This window comes from Temnothorax americanus, unplaced genomic scaffold (assembly GCF_048541705.1).
Source record: "Temnothorax americanus isolate GAGA-0224 unplaced genomic scaffold, ASM4854170v1 Scaffold19, whole genome shotgun sequence".
NCBI lineage: Eukaryota > Metazoa > Arthropoda > Insecta > Hymenoptera > Formicidae > Temnothorax > Temnothorax americanus.
Window position 1 is genome coordinate 576,873 of NW_027509329.1, and position 23,221 is coordinate 600,093.

At 40.8% G+C, this 23,221-nt stretch overlaps 1 long non-coding RNA gene across 3 annotated transcripts in view; it reads right to left on the minus strand.

Annotated features, from left to right (window-relative positions):
- LOC143896629 (uncharacterized) overlaps window positions 1-23,221 on the minus strand; it is a 78,228-nt gene that overhangs the window by 24,507 nt on the left and 30,500 nt on the right. Inside the window, exon 5 of one of the 3 annotated variants that reach the window (XR_013256714.1) lies at window positions 11,038-11,733. The exons of the other annotated variants lie outside the window; for them this stretch is intronic. This is a non-coding gene — a long non-coding RNA (uncharacterized LOC143896629). Of the gene's footprint in view, window positions 1-11,037; window positions 11,734-23,221 lie in introns of those variants that run through there. 3 annotated transcript variants of the gene reach the window in all.

The following is a 23,221-nucleotide window of genomic DNA, read 5'->3' on the forward strand; positions in this document are numbered from 1 at the left end:
ATTCACTTGGGTCTATCCCACTTTCAGAATTCGTATTCTCCGTGGAAATGTAACTTTGTCTCCGAAAATAAGCCGAGTTGACGTAACGCCTCGCTATATCGTGCGTTCGAATCAAGTGTCGGCCTTTAAAACGTATAGGACGACACGCCTAATACGATATTCATGAAATTCACGTGGCTTTCAATGAGATGGCTCACGTTTTGAAATACGACCAAAAGCCGAGAGCGAATTTACGCATCTCACTCTTTTCTATACCGGCGCATATTTCTCTTCGCTTCTTTTTCCCTATTCTTCCGCGATTCACAAGGGACTTGGATTTAACTTGATAATACAACGCTTCAAATTACATCTTCACAGTGAAGTTATTCGTGTGGCAATAAGGCCTGCCCTATATGCCCGTTACACCTTTTAAAAACTTCTCGTCTGATATTCACACATGACCGCTAACTTTTTACTTCCCTATTCCAAAGAAATATGGGGCATTAACGATTGAAGTCTTTTTTCTTTATAAAATGATCGATAAATAAATCCACGTGCCTGTATTACGAGCTCTATGAATTTATGTACTACTCAACGTTAGCGCTTTTCTTGCGCGTCTCACGAACGATAAAAATTCCAAGCTAAACCGGTAGCACACATTTTAAAAGATGAATCGACGATATAAACGAAGGCAGGACAGAAGTTCGTATGTCATTTCAGCATTGTTTCACTTATTTCACGAAGATCGATCGATACGTATCACGTTGCATTCAGAGTTTCTGTGGCTATACTCTTACTTAATTAGTTCTTCGCTGTCGTACATTTTGCGTGTGTGTGTGGGGCACGGAAAATGCATCCGTTTATACATATCTACATATACACTGATTAAGACGCGCAAAAATTGCTGTAGCTATTTGTCGTATTATAATTTCGAGAGAACGCAGAAACAACGACTAAAGATACTGAATAAGCTTAAACAATGTTCTTCGGATGCATATAAATGCATAGACAAAATGTCCAGGATATATCGCACGGGGAAACAGCAGTCGCTCTTTGTCAAAGTCCGAGAAATTGAGGGCCCGATTAAGCCGTGATAATAATCCCGATTGTAAAACAAATTGCTTTATAATCGTCTATGGTTGTATTACGAACGAATCCGTTTCATTAGGTCCATAAAATGAAACGATAATGGCTGTCGTTTGCAGAATGCGCATCTATCCGCCAGTATGCGATCTGGCTGGCATAGTTAACTTCCTGCAGAAGGAAAGCGGTATTTATTATATTCCGTAAGCTACGCGAGTAAAATAAAGCTCATCAAGGGTCCGGAGACGGCAAAGACCGTGCGCGCGGCTCCCTTATTAGACTTCAGCAGTCATCTCGCGATAAATTGAGAACGCTTCCGGATACACCGAGATTATCGTACGATGGACTCCGTCGTTCTCGTCGGTCAAAGAAACTTTAATCACTCGGCCGTAACGTGTCTGAAGAAGAAACGTGTCAGCAGTTCGAGACGAAGCGGGCAACGTTGACGATGCGCCCGAATGAACTCCCACCCTCTTTCCCCCCCTTCGTCGTCAGGTTACTTCAACAGCGTTCTTGTAATCCGGCGAGACCGAATCCGCGAAACGTGAGGAAGCATGAGGGCACCATTAATTTATGCATGGGGGCGCAGGTACTCGCGCGCACGAGCACGTTCTTCGCGGTGGTACCTTAATGGAGCATCGGTTATCGGCGAAATTTCCAATAAGAGATTCGAGACACTCCTTCGGTTCGCCTTCGGTGGATTCCTAAGATGCTGAGCTCGATGTGCGCGCACGTCACGTACGTATCTTTTGCGGACAGTTTCGGTGCTTACTTCGCTCCACCATTGCGGGCAGTGCGGATAATGTAATGCGCCCATAAAAATGCAGAGTACGGTGCTACTTCAGCTGCCGGAAGGCTGCGGTCGCACAAGCCGGAACGAGCTCCGCGCGCACGTAGAACGCGCGGGCATTCCCTACGAGCGACCAAGGAAAATCTCGGGGCTGCGCATTTGGATTGAATCTTCGGGAGACGGTTCGCGAGAGTGGCTGGAAAATAAGCATCACAAGTGCCACGGCGGTCTGCCTCCACCGTCTCACTGCATTCATGGAAAATCAAGAAAAGCCGGATTGTCGCGTTGACGTACTGAAAACTTGAGAGATCAAGGTAATATATCGGTTTGATTAAGGATGCATGAGTAACAATAAATAACACAGATAAAATTGTGTATATAAAATTAGAAGAAATAGTTCAAACATGTAGCTTCTTTATGTGCCCACGCGATAAAGTTTGTTGTTACGAATACTTATGGTGTTGATATAAAAATAATGTATCTATAAGATGTTTATATATGTGTTTGCTTACAGGGTTCTAACTAAATGCAATATATAAAAGCGCAATTGTTATAAATTTAATACCAGTAGACAAATTTGTATATTCGCAAAATTATAGAAGAATAGCAAGTAATTACCAAGTATATATTAATTTATAAAAATCAGAAAAAAATTATTTATCGGTCGCGATCAGTTATAATTTCGAACTGTTACACAGTTGCGCTTCTTCAGCAGAGAACCTAATATGAAAAATATATATAATTTAAATTGAAAAAGAAAAGTTAAAGAATTCTATCATCATATATAGCTGTATTTCTATCGAGCTATTTGCGGTAGTCAAATTTGTTAAGTATAGTATAATTGACAAGATTAGTAATAGAACGCTAATGGCAGCTTTACATTCGCAATGCAAAAATGTCCTCCATCGGCTTGAAGAAGACATTATAAGCCGGAAAAGAAATTCACTTAATATCCACGTGCGCACGTTTGCGTGGCGGTTGCAGCAGTCAGCTGACGATGCGACCATGCACGGTTCGCATATTTGCGTGAATTAAAGCAATTATCGGTCTCGGCGTTTCCCCTCGGAGCCGCCGCGCCGGCGCCGTACAGGGTCTCGCTGCTCGGAAATCCGCGCGCGTTTCGCTCTTTACGTTATTATTTCGCTATCATTCTGCGTCGATATAATGAAGCGCACCCAGCCGCTTCGCAAAAGTGCCATTGCGATAAAGTGAACGACGCCGACGAGCGAGATGCTTGGAAAGTGGAGGAACGTGTTACCTAACTCGGGGCGTGTTACTTGCTCAAGGCTGCCGGAGATGAATGCAAAGCAAAGAGGCTCCTCGTATTAACCGCGTTACTCGTCTTACTCTTCCCTTAATTAACTTAATTCGATTGAACGAGAAGATCTCGATGTTCCCTTGAGGATTCTGTGAAAATTCCGTCGTACCGAAGATCTTCCCTCGAAATGTTCGTTTTTACTTTTAACCTTTCAGCATGTTGCTAATTTTATTTCATATATTATATTATAATATATCAATATCATATCTTGATAGAAATCGTCATTTAAAATATCATTTATAGTTCATTTATCAATGATCAGTGAAAGAAAATTATGTAAAATATATGTAGAAGATTATATATAATAGCAAGATTAAATGTTCCTCTCATATAAGTAGTTGAAGTTGAAATATGCGAGATTGTGAAATATATTTTACTTTACTCGAAAAATATACGCGAACAACGATGCATCATCAAAAAATAAAGGAAATTTTATAGAAAGCGTAAGCTATTCGCAAGATTTATATAATATTATTGCGGAAACCCCATACCGAGAATGTTGTTAGTGGCCTGCTTAGAAATACTCTTAGGTTCATTCACATCGCCTGATTACAGGATTATCCCGCCAGAATCGCCCTGCAGTCTGCGCGGAACATCGGATTTATAACTTTAATGCTGGCAATAGAGTAGCATTACTTTTTCCTCCTTCCCTTTTCGCCCGCGAGGTTGAACCGCGTTTCTGTCCGCAAAAATAATCGAGATTTATAAACTTTTGAGCCAGAGATCATAGCAAGTTCCGACGAATGATGGAAACTCGGTCGTATCCAGAAACCGTGAGCAGTTTTCATAGCGTTGCAGAAGGCAATGACGGGGCACACAGCTTTTTATTTGCTCGGTACGACCCTCATTCCGGGGTCATCAAGGAAATTAATTCTTTGTATCATTATATAGGAATCAAATGTGTAAAGTCAATTTTAATTTGCGTTTAATAGATGCGATTGTCATGATTAATCGGAAGGACTGCACAACATCGATTTTTAACGTATATTATTTCGCGTTACTTGACAAATCCGTCGACGTACCATTGTGTCGCATATAAATTAAAGGCTGCAGATCGCGGAGTACCTGTGCTCTTTGCCTCGACGTAGCGCGATACCAATCTTCACGAATCGTGAAATCGCTAAAGCGCGGCTGCTTGCCTTGAGCGATTCAGATTACGTTAATTAACGAGACGAAGTTACAGAGCGAAAGGAGAGTTTCAGCGTCGAATCGTTCTGTGAAAACAATTTGCGCCGCGCCAGGAGCTATATGCTGCTGCTGCTTGGTGCCACCGCTAATTCGCGCGATTCGGTCCAGTTTCGAGTATTACGAAGTTACGTACGTACCCTACATATTTACGTATACCTACGTAGAAATACGCGTGCGAATACGCGTAGTTCCCATGATTTGTCTCATTACTTACGGAGAAACCAGATCCACCGGCACAATGTGCCGCTGCTGCACGCGACGACTTGGCGAACGCGCGTCCTCGCGCGTGCATTCGTTCGCGATTAAAATGAACACGCGCGCGCACTGTTTCCGCGACAAAGTGCAGGGTATCTACCTATCTACCTATCTGACTGCATCCGGGGTTTTCTATAGGTAGGTGCGTGCAAATCGGCGGGAAATAATCAAGGCCCGCTCCGTGACGGCGCATACTTAATGCGCGCTGATTGAGTGTCATTAGCGAACGCCGATGAGTACGGTTACTTCGGTGGCCGTCGTTCATCGGGCCGACTCGATTACCTGTATTACGTAGTTTCCGCCGTTTTCCGCACGACACGATCCTTAACGAACGGTATTAATCGGGTTACGAAACCTGCAATCAGTAATTATAAAAAAATGTCGGAATGCGGGATATGCAGGCTGTCGAAACGCGAATCGGATGGGAGAGGATGCGGACGATTACTAACGAACTTGGCGAGAATAACGAGCAGGCAAGTAGAACAGCAATCCCTTTATATCATCTGCGCATAACACTAATTTTCAAAAATAGTAATTTCTATTAATTGTCGAAATAAAAAGACAAAAGCAGTTCAAGCTATATTTTTTTGCAATATGCTTATCGCGTGATTCTAGGATTCGTTAAATTCATAAAGCACACCGGCTATTTTTTTATTGTCTACAATTGGAACAAATAATTAAGTCTAATGTACCGGGAATGCATTAACTTGTTACGAGTAGTGAATAAAATGATATTTTGTAAAAAAAATCCAATGGATAATAATGAAAGTAAATTAAAGGGATCTGAAATTTTAGCGTACAGATTTTGAAGGTATGATAATAAATGTGATACATGATTCAGCCAGTTCCTCAATCATTCTCTCGTAAAGAGACTCTCATATTAAGTGAGATGTTTCGTTGTGATGGCCACTATCTTTACACCGTCATAACCGAGACGTCGTACTATGTCGATGTTACGATCATGGAATATCAACGTAATAATTTTCACTGATATCGTTTGCATAAGTAATTTTTAATTTAATCGCTAAATATGGCGATGGGATTTTAAAATGCATATTTCATACTGCATATATAAAATATAAACTGCATTAAATATTGATCCTTTGACAGTCTTTGCGAGTATTCGTGTGTCCACCGTGTACGAATTTTGCTTTTATTATAACGTCGCAAGTGTCACAGGTATTTAATCTTCCAAATTAAATAGCGGGGGACAAATTACGTCGAGAGAAGTACACGGTATATATACGGTATTTGCAGCAATTATATTAAAGCTTAATACTTTCATGTACCGGACGAGTCAACAGCGCAAATGTTCTGCAAAGAAAGTGACCGTCCGCGGCTCGAGTGTTTATCACGTAATTAAATATACTTGGGGGAGACAGAACATATTTTTGTCAATATTTATGCCGCGCCATACCGCGACGAAAAATGAGAGTCCACACTCCTGAGAGAATACGGAAAAGAGCGGGGCGGAACGAAAACGGTAAAAAGACGGATAAAGTTACTGTACAGCCACTAGAATAAATGTCACGAGTTAGTTACAGTCTCGTGAAATGTACCACACACATTTGCCCCCCCCCCCACACACACACACTCACGTGTTCGTTGTTCGGCACGGCGCAAACTTAACATACCGCATTAATTCATCTTTTTCTTTACTTTTGCGCCTCCACCGCGTAATTTATGCCGACGCTTTATATGTCGACCTTTATACTCCGTGATTGCGACATTTGTTTAATTACATTTACATAAATTTGCAATCAGCCGCATATATCATGCATGCTCTCCTAACAGCACAACGCAATTACTCATTAATTAATTATTCTTGGTCGACAACAACAACAAAAGATTGTAAAAAGTTTTGTCTCTTATTGTCTAAGAAGTCTCGCGGATGATAAGCTTCACCGGAGAATTCGGAAAAGTGATTCCCAAATTCACAGGGTTGGTTATAATTACGATGACTGAGTTATTTTCAAATTCGAACAGATATTTCAAATGTATCGCTAATTACAAAATGCAAAAACGAGACTGCAGTAATCGTCATGTTGTAATCCGGAAATTATTCGCGCCCGGTGCCTTTCATATTGTTTTCACTGCTCGTTTTCAAATGTACACATGTCTCTTTGTGAGCTTTTCAATTGCATAATAATAAATGTTGGTTTAACGGTGATAAAGCAACGTCAACCACGGGCTCGTTTCCCTGCTCATCCGCCATGCAGGGTTTCATCTCAAGCTTGTTGGATTTCGCGTTGCTTGAAATCCCCAAACATTTTTGCACTTGAAATGAAATAAATATGAGGTTTTCAATTGCATGTAATAATAAATGTTGGTTTAACGGTGATAAATAAGCAACGTCAACCACGGGCTCGTTTCCCTGCTCATCCGCCATGCAGGGTTTCATCTTCTTGTGCCATCCCCTTTCCCACCCTGCGTGCTCCGTTCTTCCTATTATGTGTCGGCTACATCAAGACTGTAGCGGGATCGGTACGGGCGCGTAGTAGCACGTTAACCGTCTGCACGGTCCCGTTAATGTCCTCCGGGCAATTAGTATAGTACTTCTAATTAAAAACACTCCGCGGCTCAACTGGGTGGCCAAGACCGTGCATGTGCATCCGTAACTCGACGAGAACACGGCGCTTTTCGGAGGTGTAAACACGGATCCCTAATTTTTTCACTCTTGCGCAGAAATTGTGCGTTTAAACATTCTAACGCTGGTGTAAGATTTATATTTTCCGATACGCTGAATGGCAAATCTCGAAACAGCGTGCAAAGGAAGGAAATGAACTTTCTCTACGGTATCATTGTGAATAGCAGCGGCAAAAAGAAGACTTATTGGAAACAAAGGAATCGCGCAACGAAACGAATTTACTCAGATATAACTAAAAATAAATACATGGAAGCTGAGAAACGTGACAGAGAGAAAAATCTCTCCGTAATCGCTAATCGTGCCGTTTCAAAGCCGCGCGTGCGCGATTAAAGAACTTTTCCGAGGGAACGTTATTAAATTCTGAGAGGACCGACGTCGGAGATATTCTCAAGATGAATCCCGACGAGCGACTTGGCAGTGACATAAAGTTTTGCGCTCTCCTACCCCTTAAGAGGAGCGGATTATTATATCGTAGATTACTCCCGTTTAATGAAGCAATTTCAACGTATTTAATTAACTCCACTTAAATATTCAGATCCGCAATCCCGTCTAAAAATGGCCCGTCTCTTTGGCCCGATCGTTATCGCGCGCTATGAACTTTCTACCATTCTACCCCGCACACACAAGCCTCCCTGCCTCTAATTGTAATTATTTACCATGGCATTCTCAATATCGTGCGTGTTATTAAAGATCTAATTACGTCGCGTCATTACCATATCGGCAATTAAGGAAACGTCGCCGATTGTAAATTAAACGTTTCGAGATAGCGCGCGAAAACGTAAGCCATATCGTTGCGATAAACATTATGGATGGTAAACAGCACAGTTCATTGATAGGCCTCACGCGGTCTAATCTAATTCGATCCGGTCGATCGTTTCATTTCTTTTCGACCCAGTTTCAGGGATTATGCCAGTTCGTTCTGACTGCCGATAATCCCATCAAGCGATACGACCTTTTTAGGTTACATAATTCACGCGAGATCAATACGGGGGCATGCAAGAGCCAATATTAACGATCTCCAAAATATGCCGGTAAATATTTGGCGACTATACCCGGTCCCGAACCCCCGCTTGGCTCAAGGATATGACGCGAGTGCATGGTGCGTGTATGCGCAATATATATGCCTGTATGCGTTGGACCGGGTTCGTTTGTCTACGCATTATGCGATCGGCTTTTGGCGCCTTCATGTCAGAACGGCGAATGTCCACAGTCGATTTGAACCGTATTACGCCAGAAGCGATTTCACTGAGCTCCCAGCGTAATTGATTTGCAACGGTTATGTCATTCTGGAAGAAACCGGAGCAATCTGAGCGAACGTATACGTCGCTGCTCGAATATCTGCAAAAATCAGTCAATCCGATATCCTTTTTTCGCATATAAGTTTTGTTTTTGTACATACACGAAATGTATATATATAAAAACAAACAGTAATCTGTTTGTTGCTGGCCATTCACTATATCCGTATTATATGTATATACCTTTCATTGCGTTATATATATATATACTCAGAAAATAGTATAGAATAAAAAAAACTTGTTTTTTTGTACAAATATTGAAATCCTCACAAAAACGTACACGAATTGTGGAAAAGAAACACATGAATATACGATTAATATTTAGATAAAAACGCAAATGTAACAATACTAAAATTGAATTTAATATAATCTAAAATTAAATTATAAATGCCATGTGTCAATTATAGCTAAAAGTTAAAAATATAGAATACGTTGTATGTGTACAAACTCAATCATATATTAACTACAATAAATCTTGGGAAATATTTAAAAAATAATGTTCGTTTTTTTGAATTTAATGACATGTTTATAAGCATCGAAAGATATTGCAGAGAAAGAGAAAGGCTTCATCTGATTCATATTTAGTTCCGGTGGATGTTTACGTCATACGATGTATTTAAACGCGGTATGCAAGGGCGGATGCAGATGTCAACACGCATCGAGATATCGCTTTGACCAGAGGAGGAAACCGCGCTTCCGCATTTGTGTGGAAATCCATGTGGCACGAAAGGGACGAGTGATTTTGCCCGTGCGGATAAAGGGACCGAAAACGAGAAGCGATATCGCTCGAGAGTAATAAAAACTACCGTTCGGTTGGATTGCGAAGGTAAACCTATTCCGTCGAATAAACGGCCGAACGAAGGAAATTCGACTAATGTGTGCACCAAATTGAACCTATTCGCTTGTTCATTCCTTCGTTCGTTCGTCTATTCATAGGCGCAACGTGATTTCGTTGCGTCGCTTAAGAGAATTTTTCACGTAGCTGCCGCGCGGTTACGTTACTTTACGGGACACGGGAATTTCTTTGCTGTGTTCGTGCCCGGGTCAAAAGGCATGAATGAAACTGCAGTTACGTAAGTGCAAACCGCAGTCGTGGCATCGTGCATGTTGCGCAATTTGTAAAAAGTGTGTCGAGTCGTGCAATTAAGGGGTGTCGGTTAACAACGGGGAAAAATGGAAGGCAGGCGACAGCGAAAGAAATCATCTACGGATAAGCCGGCGGGATAAAGCACGTCGATTTCCTTCTGACAGGTCTTTCACAAACTCATTAGTATTCCAACGCGTCTAATTTATCGCACGCGCATTGGCAAATATCTCTTCATCGCTCAAGCGTTTTATCGCGCCAGCTGCAAGTTATGATAAGAAACTTTGCTTTCGACATTTAAATCGTGTAAAGAAATATGCGTGTGTAGGACATACAAATTCTCTAGATGCCGAGCCAATCAAACAAATTTCGATACCAAAAATATTTTTCAAAAAATTATCAGAGTCAGTGATATCACCGTATCGGCGCGGCGACCACATAACTGTTTGCTTATTTGATATGACGACCGTGTAATCCAGCAATTAGTATAATAATCATTACAGATAATCTTCCGGTGCAATTATATCTAATAGATTAAAATGTTATTGTTGATAAACCGACGAAGGATGTGCAGTGACATCATTACCTAATCTCTCCATCACAAATAATCATTATAATTGACGGAATTTCAAAGAATTGTATATAAAACAGGGGTTGAATTTTCCGGGGAGTGCCATAAAGTGTATAATTTTTTGTTACCGATCTTTTTGGAAGCCGGTACCGAAATTTTTTCAATTCAAAATTATTTGACCGAATTTTTATTAAATTTCATATACTTTTAATACCAATTTTTTTGGAAACCGGTATGAGAAATTTTTTGAATTAAAAACCATTTGACCGAATTTTTATTAAAAGTATATGAAATAGGGGTAGAATTTCCCGGAGAGTGTAGAGTGTATAGTTTTTTGTTACTGATTTTCTAAAAACTTGTTTTTTTAATTTTTCTAATTTTTTGGAAAATAATTGATTAAATCTGAAAAAATTATATATGAAGTAGGAGTATAATTTCCCGGGGAGTGCTATAAAGTGTTACTATTTCTTGTTACCGATCTTTTTGGAAACCGGTATCAGAAGTAGATAAAAAAGTAATATTTTTCAATTTATAGCATTTTAGAGAGAGAGAGAGAGAGAGAGAGAGAGGGAGAGGGAGGGAGGGGGAAAGAGAGAGACTATTTGCGTGTCTTATTACACATGTCCTCCGGGGCGAAGCCCGGGTAACCAGCTAGTACTTAATAAATACATATTCTTTTATAAATATCCTTTTAAGCAAAAGTAATTTAAAACTTAATTAATATTATATATCTTAAAATAGCTATGTAATATTAATATATGATATAACATATAATTTTTTCATGATAAGAATATTTAATTTTATATAATTATTTCATACAATATGGAAAATTAAATTTATCAAAGTTATATACCGGTTTGTTTTATCGCCGATATTATTCATTCATTAATGCTTCAACGTTCCGCTAAAGAATCGCGATCGATCGATAACTCATGCGTCATCGTAATCGCTAGTACGAAAAGGGTACGACGTACGGACGGCTAATTAGTACTTTGACGTGAACGACGGGCGGGATTCTCATCCGGATACCGTTATATCGTGCGATAGGGTTCCGCGTGTCACGACGGACGCGAATCCGATCCGACGCCGGTTAACCCTACGCATATCCTAACGGACCTATTTCCAAATTGGTTTTCCCTCGACGTGGCCGAGTTGTTCCGGCGATAAACGCGGACACGCGTTCGACAGATGAACGACGTGCGTTTGCCTGATTGGAACTGGTGAGCATCGAGCGCGCGCCCATGGAATGGAATTGATGATGGAGGAAGATGACGATGTCCGTCCCGCGAATTTATTTCCCCGCGGTGGCGACGGCGGCGGCGGCGGCGATGGCGACGGCGACGGCGGTCGCGGCGGCGTCGGCATCACCATCATTCGACACGTATAGCTGACGAGTGTTGACGCCGTCGAAACGCGCCGAAGTCACGTCCCCGAATGGTTGCCTCGTCTTGATCGCATTTGTTCCGCCGGTTGACTACCGATAGTACCGATGCCGTATCCTGAAGACCGTAAAAGAGCTCCACCTGGGAGAAACGGTATAATAGGCAATAGAGCGCACACCGGGGGAGGCGCATCGGCGCGCGACAAATCCAATGAGACCAGATGGAAACGTATCGCATTTGATATCGGCTACGGCTGTTTATGTGTCAGACACGACACGGGACAATTTGCGAAAGTGGCATTTTCAATGCGGATGTTGCTACTGAGAATGATGGAGAGAGGGGGGGAGAGAGAGAGAGAGAGAGAGAGAGAGAGAGAGAGAGAGAGAGAGAGAGAGAGAGAGAGAGAGAGCTCTCACATATCTGAAAGTTAGCTATAATACCGGTAAAACTGTTCTCTCAACGCTTTATTCTATTTACATAAACTTTTGTAATCCATTTGAATACATTCCTGTTTAAATAGTTATAATCATGCAGCTCGTTATGTAACTTATTATAAGCTTGTCTCGCGTATTATCTTTACGGTCTATCGCGCAAGAATATCCATTGCTTGTTTCCGCTAAACAGATCTATCTTTGATCAAAACAAGAACGTGAGAAAAAGTGATTAGATGGTTTTTTCTATACGATTATTGGATGTTCTATTTTAAAATCATGGCCAACATATCATGGAATAATGTATTTCACTTCATCGATTACGAGATTGTGATACCTCTAATGCATAATTTCATTAAAATCTTATCTTAGTATCTTTTCTTTTTTCAGATTAACACACAGTATGATGCAATAAAAATATACTTCAGACAAATACGAAAAAATCCGTAAGAGTAATAAAAAATAATAGTTTATTAGACAGTTTATTCTTATGCGATGTTGAATCGTTACGATGGTAATTTTAGTAATTACGCCTTAAAACGATGATAATTCTGAAGCGTTGTTGATCACATGTTAGTAGTGAATAACATGCATCCACGTAAACAATCACATGCTATTCATTTACTATGCTAATTCTAATTACAACATTTATTATAGCTTTAAAATAGGGATTATTTTGAAATATGCAATTACGTGTGTAGGATCATGCGAATCACGTGGCTAACATAGCGTGAACGTGACGTTTAATCATTGATAAAAATGTTAATATTTTATTAATCTTTTTTATGAGATCGATTGTGAGATGACGAACAGATTGACTCGTCTTACTCATACCGGAAATATCAATGTCAATCGTACGATATTGTGCAGTGAATCATCGCTGCAATGACCATTACAAGAGTATTTTTTATGAACAGAATGACTCGGGGCGTTACATAAAGACATTCATTTCGACTCAGAACTAATATCCATTTATCCAGATTATTTCTGAGAATATAAGAACGTGTAAGGTATCATAAAAAAAAAATTATATGAACATGTCCTGCATCACGTCGTATAATTGAAGTCGCCCGAAACTTCCAGCAACATTTGGTTTACTTTCAATGTTGACAGTAAACACACGTCGCGTTAAAGATTTAAACTACACAATTAGATGGATCGCTGAAATTGCGCGATATAAGTTTTTAGGAGAGATTATAAAGACGGTGCGATAAGTAAATTTCGAAACCTATGACATCATTGTATAATCTAAAAAAAGGCAAGTATATTCGTCATCACTCACTATACGTCGTACGATATAATACGTCAAATTATTTTTAGCACACACACTGCCAGTAGGTCATTCAGCAAATGCGTACCTATTAAGTATGAATCAGCTTTACTACACATACAACACGTGTTTGTTATATAACGGATCTCTCACCGCTCGGAGCGATATTATCATATTTAAAATGTAACGTGAGTATTAATGTGAGTATGTTCCACGACAGTTACGAAATTATCAACTTATACACGTGCACACGTACGAGAGCAGGACCTGATTGGCTTTCAAAGATCGTTATATCTTTATACGTTCTCTGTATACGCTTTCATATAATTGTCTCCAATTCTTTCCTTGGCTAATGAATATATAACCTCAGCAATTAAGGCAATAATTTTCATCTAACAATAAGCAGCTAACCCACATAATTTTCCGACCGTCTTATCATAGGATGTGCGTATTTCACGCTTCTGCATTCCTCAGCGACAATCAACGTTTGTCCCTGGATCGCGCACACGATAATACGCGCGGCACACAACCATGATAATTTTTTCGTCGACGATTACATAAGCGCAAATTCTTTTCGACCCGCGACGCGACAAAAAGGCATACGGATCGTAATTGCAAACAACGTCGCTCGCACGGCAAGAAAATATTTTTTGTTCTCTAAGACCGGCGGCGGTCTTAATGATAACCGCCTGCGTATCGCCATGAGAGCGTCGTTATCGTTACGACGATTGTGTGTACGTACACAATCGTTCCATAACAGCTTCAACCTCTTTTTGCATCCTTGCTTTCTGCATATCACCTTCTAAGATGCGTGTTGCATTGCACACACACACACACACACACACACACACACACACACACACACAATTGTATAATAAAGTTAAATAAAGATATTCTCTTTTGCTGATGTATTAAAATATATATATATAATATTATATTCTTTTATATGAGAATTAAAGTTAGGATTATAGCATAACATAATTACGCATATTTAATAAAATTTTTCAGTACGGATAAAAATACTTTAAAATTACACTACATACATATGAGCATAAAACGGCAGATAAAGTATGATTAAAATAGGCGCAAATATTTCCTCAATGCATTTATCCCTACTGAATATATTTATGAAATACAAATTTCTGTCGGAAAACGCGCAATGAATATCCGTAATCTTTGGTCTGACAAGGATCGCGAACATGGCAAACAGTGCCGATTGTCGGTTGGAAAAAAGTGTGTCAGTTTGCACATAACTCATGTGACATGTGCGATCTCGTTTACATGCTGCATGCAGCTGCATCTCGCGCGCACGTACCAATCTTTAAACAATCGTACGGTCGTCTATCGTAAGCTTTCGTGTCTTATCGTGCAATGGTTGACACGTACGAACTGAGATTAAGCTCGCCACTGAAAGTTTCTTCCAACTCATGCAGAAATATATATAGTTGTAGCGTAATCTCTCGTGGCCATTATGTGTGTGTTAATGAATGTTTCGCGGAGAAAGATTTGTAAGTACCAGTTTGCATTAACAACATTCAAATGAATGTTAATTAAGGGAATCCTATTTAATTATGTATCGAATTAATAAACAGACTATGGCGATGTGAATGCATAATCAATAAGGAAGTACTTATGAATTATGTCTAAATATCGTTGAAGACTTGTATTCGCAATTCGGATATATCGGCATGCTGTGTCACATAGTCACGAACGCTTGAAATATTTCGTTTTACTCAATACTTCTGTTGCTATTTATCGACGCTAGGTATGCGGTGTACGCCAGTCAGCTACGCGTATTAGGAATTTCAATGTTGTGCTGCCGCAATTGTCTTTCGGATCAAACACCGCGAGCAACGCGGCTATTTAGGTATATCATATATACATGTTTTATCTTCGTCGCCACAGCGTGACTCACTTAGCAGTACGCAATCAATTGCTGATTGTGAGACGGGTAAGAAGATCTAAATTTTAATAACAGACGCGCAGGAGAACAGGTTTGTGTCACGGATAAAATATCCTTTATGAAGCATCGAGGAAAATATCTTCGAGAAAGGAATCTTCTTTATCAAAGATTTCATTCGCCTATACTTACAATTATAAGGTATCCCATTGCAGATGTGTGCGTGTGCGTATCTGTACAGCAATTACGAGTTGTAATTCATCTCGATGATGTAATACGCGTATAGCCTACGGCGAGATATTAACACGCAAGTAAGTAATGCGCTTGAAATACATTAAATCGCGCTCATAACGGGATGATATCGTCTTTCTGGCTGTAAAAATATGAAAGCGGTTAACTCGCGTTCATAAACGCAACCGTAGTCCACGTGTGCACGTGAATATTATACCCGCCGTGATTTCCTATAATCGAATAAGTACGTGACTGCCGGTGTATAGTAACTGGTCACTCGGAACTATTGCGCACATATTCGCGCGATGCATAAATGCTATTTCTTTCGCATCTCCAGCATTGCGCTAAAACCGGGGCAAGAAAAAACTCGGAAAGAGAGAGAGAGAGAGAGAGAGAGAGAGAACGAGGTTCCACCTAAAAGTTTCTCGGAATTAAATCCAAGTCTGTGGGAATCCTCACCGTTGTCGTTTTGTTGTTTCGTCGTTTATTGCACAAATAAAGTGAGAATATTGACGTGGGTCATTAATAATCGTACGTAGGATTGCTTAACAACGGCATTCCTGTTCTTTTTTTTTTCACCGATGCGTTTTTTCCCCCTCGTATTTGAACAGGCCGAACGAATGAGGGCAGGTAACGAGTTGCGCGAGAAACGCGCGCAATACCATCTTTGAAAAAGCCCGGAGAAGCCGCACTGCGTTTTGCTGCAGGCGAACCACAAATTATCAGCTACGCGTGCGTGCGCCACGATCTCGCGCTGCATGAATTTTTGCGTCGCGCAAGGATCTCACGCGATACAACGCGATGCCTCCCTACATCAATACGACATTAGCATTCACGCCGAAATAATAATTTACCCGGCAAATTGCCGGTGTATAAATGTCGATAATGATGATGTATGTATACCGTTCGCGATGTCGTTCCTACTGAATCGCATTTTGCTTGGGAAATTACGCGGTTCGTTCGACAAAATGCAAAGGGTCAAAAGAACTCTGGGACAAAAGATCGGAAAGTGGCGTAAGACGCGGAAAATCGCGCGTCACTTTTTCGTTCAAAGAGACAAATTCAATATCCTAAGGCTGCGTTTCGAAATTCACTGTCCGTACTAAAAATCTATAATATACGTGACGTAAACTGTAGATTTTCAATACTTGCAGTGAATATCGAAACACAGCCAATGTAGAAACGCAAATCGAGTCATGTGAGCTCGGTGATCGGCTTATAGAGAGGAAAATATTGTAATCCTTTTCCCTATGTTCTCCTCTCGACAGTCCATTGCGGTTGCGCCGCGTAACTATGCGTTCTGTCTAAGATTACTCACCGGATGCTACGTGTGCCGCTCGACACCACCGATTGCACAATTGCATCGTTCAACGCATACAACACATACGTTATACGTGCGGCGAAATGTACGCTCACTCGAGTAGTCATCGTCATCGTCGTCGTCGTCGTCGTCGTCGTCGTCTTCGTCGCCGTCGTCGCCGTCGTCGTCGCCGTCAACACGAGTCCTCACGAGTAATCGTGACTCAATCGCGAAGGCACGTACGACTAATTGGTCGTTTGCATGAGAAAAAGAGGTTTCCGGTGGTGCCACATGGCCGTGCGAATCGAATCCAGTACTCGGTGAATGGAGACCGGCAAGGTCTCCTTCGAGCGTATTAATATGCAATCATTTGTCAGACATCATGAGAAATTAAGAGAGATAACGCAGCGACATGGATGCTGGCCGCAAGAAGTACAACGCATAATTGCAGCACTTTTCATACGTAATTTATGAGTACTTTGATAGTGTATTTTGCGAGTCGAAATGATACTACGTAGAAGTTTCTTATTGCATAAGCAACTTTGAAAAAGTCATTAACTGTCTGAGGTATGCGTCGCACTCTGATCAGACAATTAAATAAAATACAGATTTAATTATGATTTAATTATATGAAACTAATAACAAACTGTACTCCTGCAACTGAAGCGAAAAGAAGAAAATGTTTGAATATTAGACATTTGCTCTTCTATCTTTGACACACGGAACAGATAATTGGCTCTTCGTAGTTGTTATTTAAAGGCTGATGTTGATTGTTTCAAAGTATTAATTTGATTTGATTAAAATAGAAAATATATCTTAACTTACTAGAATTATAAAAATGTTTAAATACAATTACACGGAAAGTTAAAAGAACTACGAGACTCGCTAATAAAGTATATACGCATATATATATATAATATATGTATATGTATATGCAATGTATTTATGAAAGAAAATATAGCAATATTTTAGCGCAAATCGTAATCAATTGCATTTCTGTGGGCAATAAATCGCGGCAATAATCTTCTGTGTGTATTGTATTATTGTTTATAATATTATGGAGAAAATCCTAAGCGCTAAAGTAATGAAAGTAATACAGCAACAACTTCAACAAATTGAACCGTCATATTTGTGAAAGTAAATTAACTGAAAGTAACCTTGACTTTTTTAGCAACATATATCGGCTTTACGCGTGCAGGCTGTGAATATGCAACTTAAACGGCGCAAAATAGCGTTGAAAATATTTCCATGAGCATCCGTGCATAGATGACCTCGTGCGAGATTCCGTGTTTCAAGATACATGGCATGCGGTGAGAAGTTCTCGTAACAGAGAGATGTATAGGAAATGGATAAAAGTGAATCCGAGTAAAAAAATTCCGATACACACGAAGCAGGCTTCGGTAAAGGTCACGGACGTGAATTTCGAAACACGCTAGTTAATCCTGCGATTATTTCGTTATGGCTGAAGAGTAGGCGAACGCTTACGCGCTGAAAGTATCGGAAATTGCAATGAGAACCGATTAACGTGCGTGTCTTGCTTATTACGTTCGAATTTAGCTAATTAGAGATCATTATTCTTCATCGATATCCGGTTATTCGTGTAAGCGATATATAACGATACAATTTTATACTGCATTTGTTAATTGTACATTTGTAGATGACACATGTCTCTTACACTACTTACAATGCAGATGAAAAATGGATAACATGTGTAAATGTAAATTTTTAAAAGCGTGACTTCATAGATTAGTTAAACTCCACACATTTACTTCATATATAGTTAAATATAAATAATTTTTATAAGAAGTATATGCTAGCGATTTTTTAGCTTAGAAAAAACGATTTTTTTCCGATACTGTATAATTCCGATATTATATTACCTGAAAAATAAATTAGCATTGTAAATAAACATGTCATTTTCTTATTGTCTTGGCCGTTTAAGTCAGCTCATCAGTTCGAAAGAGGCATCATGTCGATAAGTGCAATTCTAAATGTCGTAAGTATGGTAAATCTACTTTCGCACGCCAATTACCGTATTTTCATTCTCGTAAATAAACATAAGACGCACCTGTGTGCGTGTATGTCTCTCTGGAACATGAGTTCATCAAAATTATACCGGTTGGTCTAACCACCTGGCCTAAGAAGATTGCTTGTTTCAAGGTCTTCAACTGACTAACTGTACACATGTTTTTATTTCACCATTCAGTCCAAGTTGCTTACGTGAATCACACATTTAAAAAAAGACTCCTCGTCACCGTTGGCTTATTGTGCCCGTTTCATATTCAACATTATTATGTGACTAACATGCACCACCGCGACTTTCACGCATGAAATAGTCACGGAGTCAAGCGACACGACGCGATGCGATCGGATTGCGCAAGCAGATACAATCTAGCACGTGACGCTCCGAATTCACCGCGACCATCGAAGCACGTGGGGGGGAATGGAGAGAGAGAGAGAGAGAGAGAGAGAGAGAACTGAGAGGTCGAATAACCCGCGCGCGCAAGAAGAACGATGCATTCTGGTCGAATGCAGCCGAAATCACGAGCGGCGGAAAAGTCGTGGAGATGTAAGTACGAGTTGGTATATTTGTTGCAAAGCGTCGTGTAGCGTCGGCTGTTGCAAAACAGGAAAACACGTTACACGTCTGACGCTAATGTGATTTGCGGAACGCGGTAGGAGAAGTGAAAGGGGGCCAGAGAGACCGAGGGAATCAGGTGGCAGGACGGAGAAACAAGACAAGCGAGTTCGCGCCATTGTATCGTCCCGTTTAAAGCCGAGGAGAAACGTCGCGATGAAAAAAGAAGAGTTCCGCGCGTAGGTGGCCTTTTAACGCAACGCCCAAATTTTCCACACGACTACTCCGACAGAAATGTCGCATTGTTTCCAGAGGGGACGCAGCGACATGGGAGAACGACGAAGAAAAGGCAGAAGACCGCGACGTACGCTTTCATCGGTACAAGAATTATTAAGAATTATGAAAAATTATGAAAAAAAATTATTAAGAATCGCCAGTTTTGTGCTCGATTGCTGGCAATGCATATTATGGAAAATGCTAAAATGTAATAAAAGTTAAAATATGCTTAATAATACTGTTGGATATTTTGTAGTATAAGGAAACCATTTAATTGTATATATAATATGACGAAAATATATAATATAAAAAATACAAGATAACGCGAGTAATATAATAATAATAATAATAATAATAATAATAATAATAATAATAATAATAATAATAATAATAATAATATAAATAAAATAAAAATAGTTGTATAAATAATTTAAATAATAAAAATCCTAAAGAGTGAAAGATATTTATAAATCATACTTGATGTGTAAAAGAGAGAGAAAGAGAAAGAGAGAGAAAAAAAAGTTTATACTGGCATTTTAAACGTATTAATTATTTTCTATTTGGCATTACTTTCCGAGTGTCGATATATGGCTAATATTGAAAATAGATCATCGTATCGATATAATTTATTGATATCCCATTTTCAGTATCGATACCTGAGTATTATCGAAGTTAGGTATCTCTAGTATAAGGGCCCCTTTACGTAGATGTGGTCCGCGAGTGCAGCACAAAACCGTGCGCGCACGTGCGAGCGTTACGTCTTCGTCGTGTGTGTTAATATATACATATACACGCGTATGTGTTTTAGTTCGCGTATGCACGAGAGTCGACGTTAACCGAGGACCGTTTCGATATACGCGGCACGTACCGGCGATGTATCGCCTGATCGTGTTCCCAGCGCGACGAGGAAACTTTTTACAGCCCCGGAGCACGGTGCGCGGCCGTCCGCCGAAAACGCTCGACGAGACGTCGGCGTGTAAGTACGTAACGGAATCTCGTGTTTTTCATCGGGATTCGAAAATGCTCCGAGATTCCCCGGGTCTCTCCACCGCCGCTATCCCGAGGGTCGCGGATTAGGAAAGTTTCACCCGGTGAGGCGGCTAAAAGGCTCGAGAAGAAATACGAGAAAACGTGAATAAAAAGATACGCGGAAAACAATACTTTTCTCGTTAAAATACTGTGTATTTTGACGCTTGCAATTCTTGTCTCGAATTATTTCTCGTGTTTGTTATAATGTATTATTCTAGTGTTTATTAGTGTACGTTATGATAATTGATTCGTTATAAATCGTCTCTTCTCCCAGCCCTAATTTAATTTCATATTTTATAACTAGAAATAAATTTCTAAATAAAAAAGATATATATGTATTTTACATTTTAGAGTGACGAAGAGAAATAATATGTGTGTCTATTATTTATTGTAAAGATTATATTCGTCAGTAAATAATATAAGTTCTTAAACATATAGTCCTCATTAAATTCTCTTAAATTATGAAGAGACTTCTTATATTTTAGCCTAAAAAAAGTTTCAAATGTTTTATAATTAAGCGCGAGTGAAAGATTTTGCATTATTTATTATTAAATATGCAATTAAATCTTAATTTTCGAAAATCCAGTCACTTGAACTTTTTTTCAAGACCTTTTTAAATCTAAAAGATCTACTTCTCTCTCCCTTTCTCTCTCTCTCTCTCTCTCTCTCTCTCTCTCTCTCTCTCTTTCACACACACACACACACACCACCATGCTCTCTTATGAATTAAAACCAGCTCTCGTGGAATTGACTTTATGAAAAATCGCAAGAGCCCGACAATTCAGAGTGCACTCAATGTGCCGTGCATGAAGCACCTATCCGCTCCAATGCTTAATTAACGCCGTTAACATGGACATCGCATACACTCGAAGTGATTTTTAAATCTATATTGCTGTCGTGCCCAGCCAGCAACGATTTTCATGCAAAATTTAAACGGTTTATACAGATGTAAACAGTTATGATTGGATTTGACTCGCGAGTGCGCTGCGCCACGTACTTCGCTGATTCGCGCTGTAATTATCCATGTGTGTATTTCTCTACGCCGCGCCGTCAAAAATATCATTAACAAGATTCGGTGTGCACAATATTTTTTCGGAGGGGGAGAAGAGGGGAGGGGGAGAGTCAGTCGTGGCAACGAGAGGGCCGAAACGTGTCCATTAATAAAACCGTTGGAAGTACTCCTCTCTCTTCCTTACGGAGGCGATAACGATCGCTCGTATATTCCAGCCGCGATGAAAAATGGACGAGAGTGCAGGTTGGTGCGTCTCGAAGCGGTCCCTAGAGGATTTGCGAGGGTGAGATCCAGCCGGCTCTCTTCGCGCGGCGATATACGAGACGGGAGTGCGGAATCTGCCGGAACCGGAAAGCGTGTCATCGTCTGCATATCAACGAACGGCGCAGCGCGGGGCGGAAAACGCGCGCGAGGGATGCGCTTTAATAGTGGCGCATTTCCAAGCAGCCGCGTCGGGTTCTCGCGTGCTTGTGTACATATAACGCGCACACACAGCCACCTAGATCCGATGCTACGAGAGAAGACGAAGAGCCCCGGCCAACAATCGCTCCGCTTCACGCTCGACTGGAGAGCGCGTCTTTTTTCATTTAACACGCAAGGTGTTCTTTGACGTGCGAAAGCTGTCGATTCCTTCCGCTGTTCCCGTTTGCGACGTGGCGACTTAGCAATTTGAGCGTCTACTCGAGAGAGCGCTGTCGGGCCTTTATCGTCGATCGCACTCCGATATTACTGATGCTCAGCGACGACGTCAATCGAAGTTCTTCACACCGCGACAGATTCCCGTTTCTATTACTCCGCGAGCTTTCGTGATCGTGTGACACAAAGACACTCAGCGCGCATGAACCCGACGTACCGATATCATATTGCCCAAAGTAGCGTCTTACGTATCGATAGCTCGACAATCGTTATAATATCGCGGCGATATGTAGTGACAGGCAGACAATCCTGTAGCTCTCTAGCAGGTGGCAGAAGAACGGAGGCGCGTTGTTCCAGAGTCTCGTCGTAGGCACGCCACCGGCACCGTCGCGCCGCGCCGCGCCGTGTCTTTACGGGCCACTTCAAAGTGATTGAACCACCACGAAGACCGCGTCACAATCTATTCTGTCGCGTCTGAACGCCGAGTATATCTATGTATATGTACAACGTATATCCACCGTGTATACCCGAGCAAAGTGTGGCGAATGGGTCTCCTTGGAGCATGAACGGCGGCATGTTGATTTTTATTGGCGCTCTCTCTCGCTCGCGCATTTGCTCCGCGGCCCCGTTCGCGCAGAGTGCACTCTGTCCATTGTTAAGTAGATTTATACGATGTACCGATGACTATCGGAAACCGCATCTGCGGAGTCCTACACTTATTGCCTCTCCATCTTCTTCTTCTTCGCTCTCCGCCTCTTCATCCTCTCGCGTCTCGCGTCTCGCGTTCCCGTTCTTACGATTTGCGTTACTCTCTTGCATAAGCTTTTCTCGACGACATCGGAGTAGTTCCTCTCCCTTTGCTATTCCATAGCTCGCGTTGAACGTGAACACTTTTAGCAAATCGTTCGATTCGATTCGACACTTTTGTCCTGGAGCTATTCCATTTCGCTCGAGAATTTCATGTGA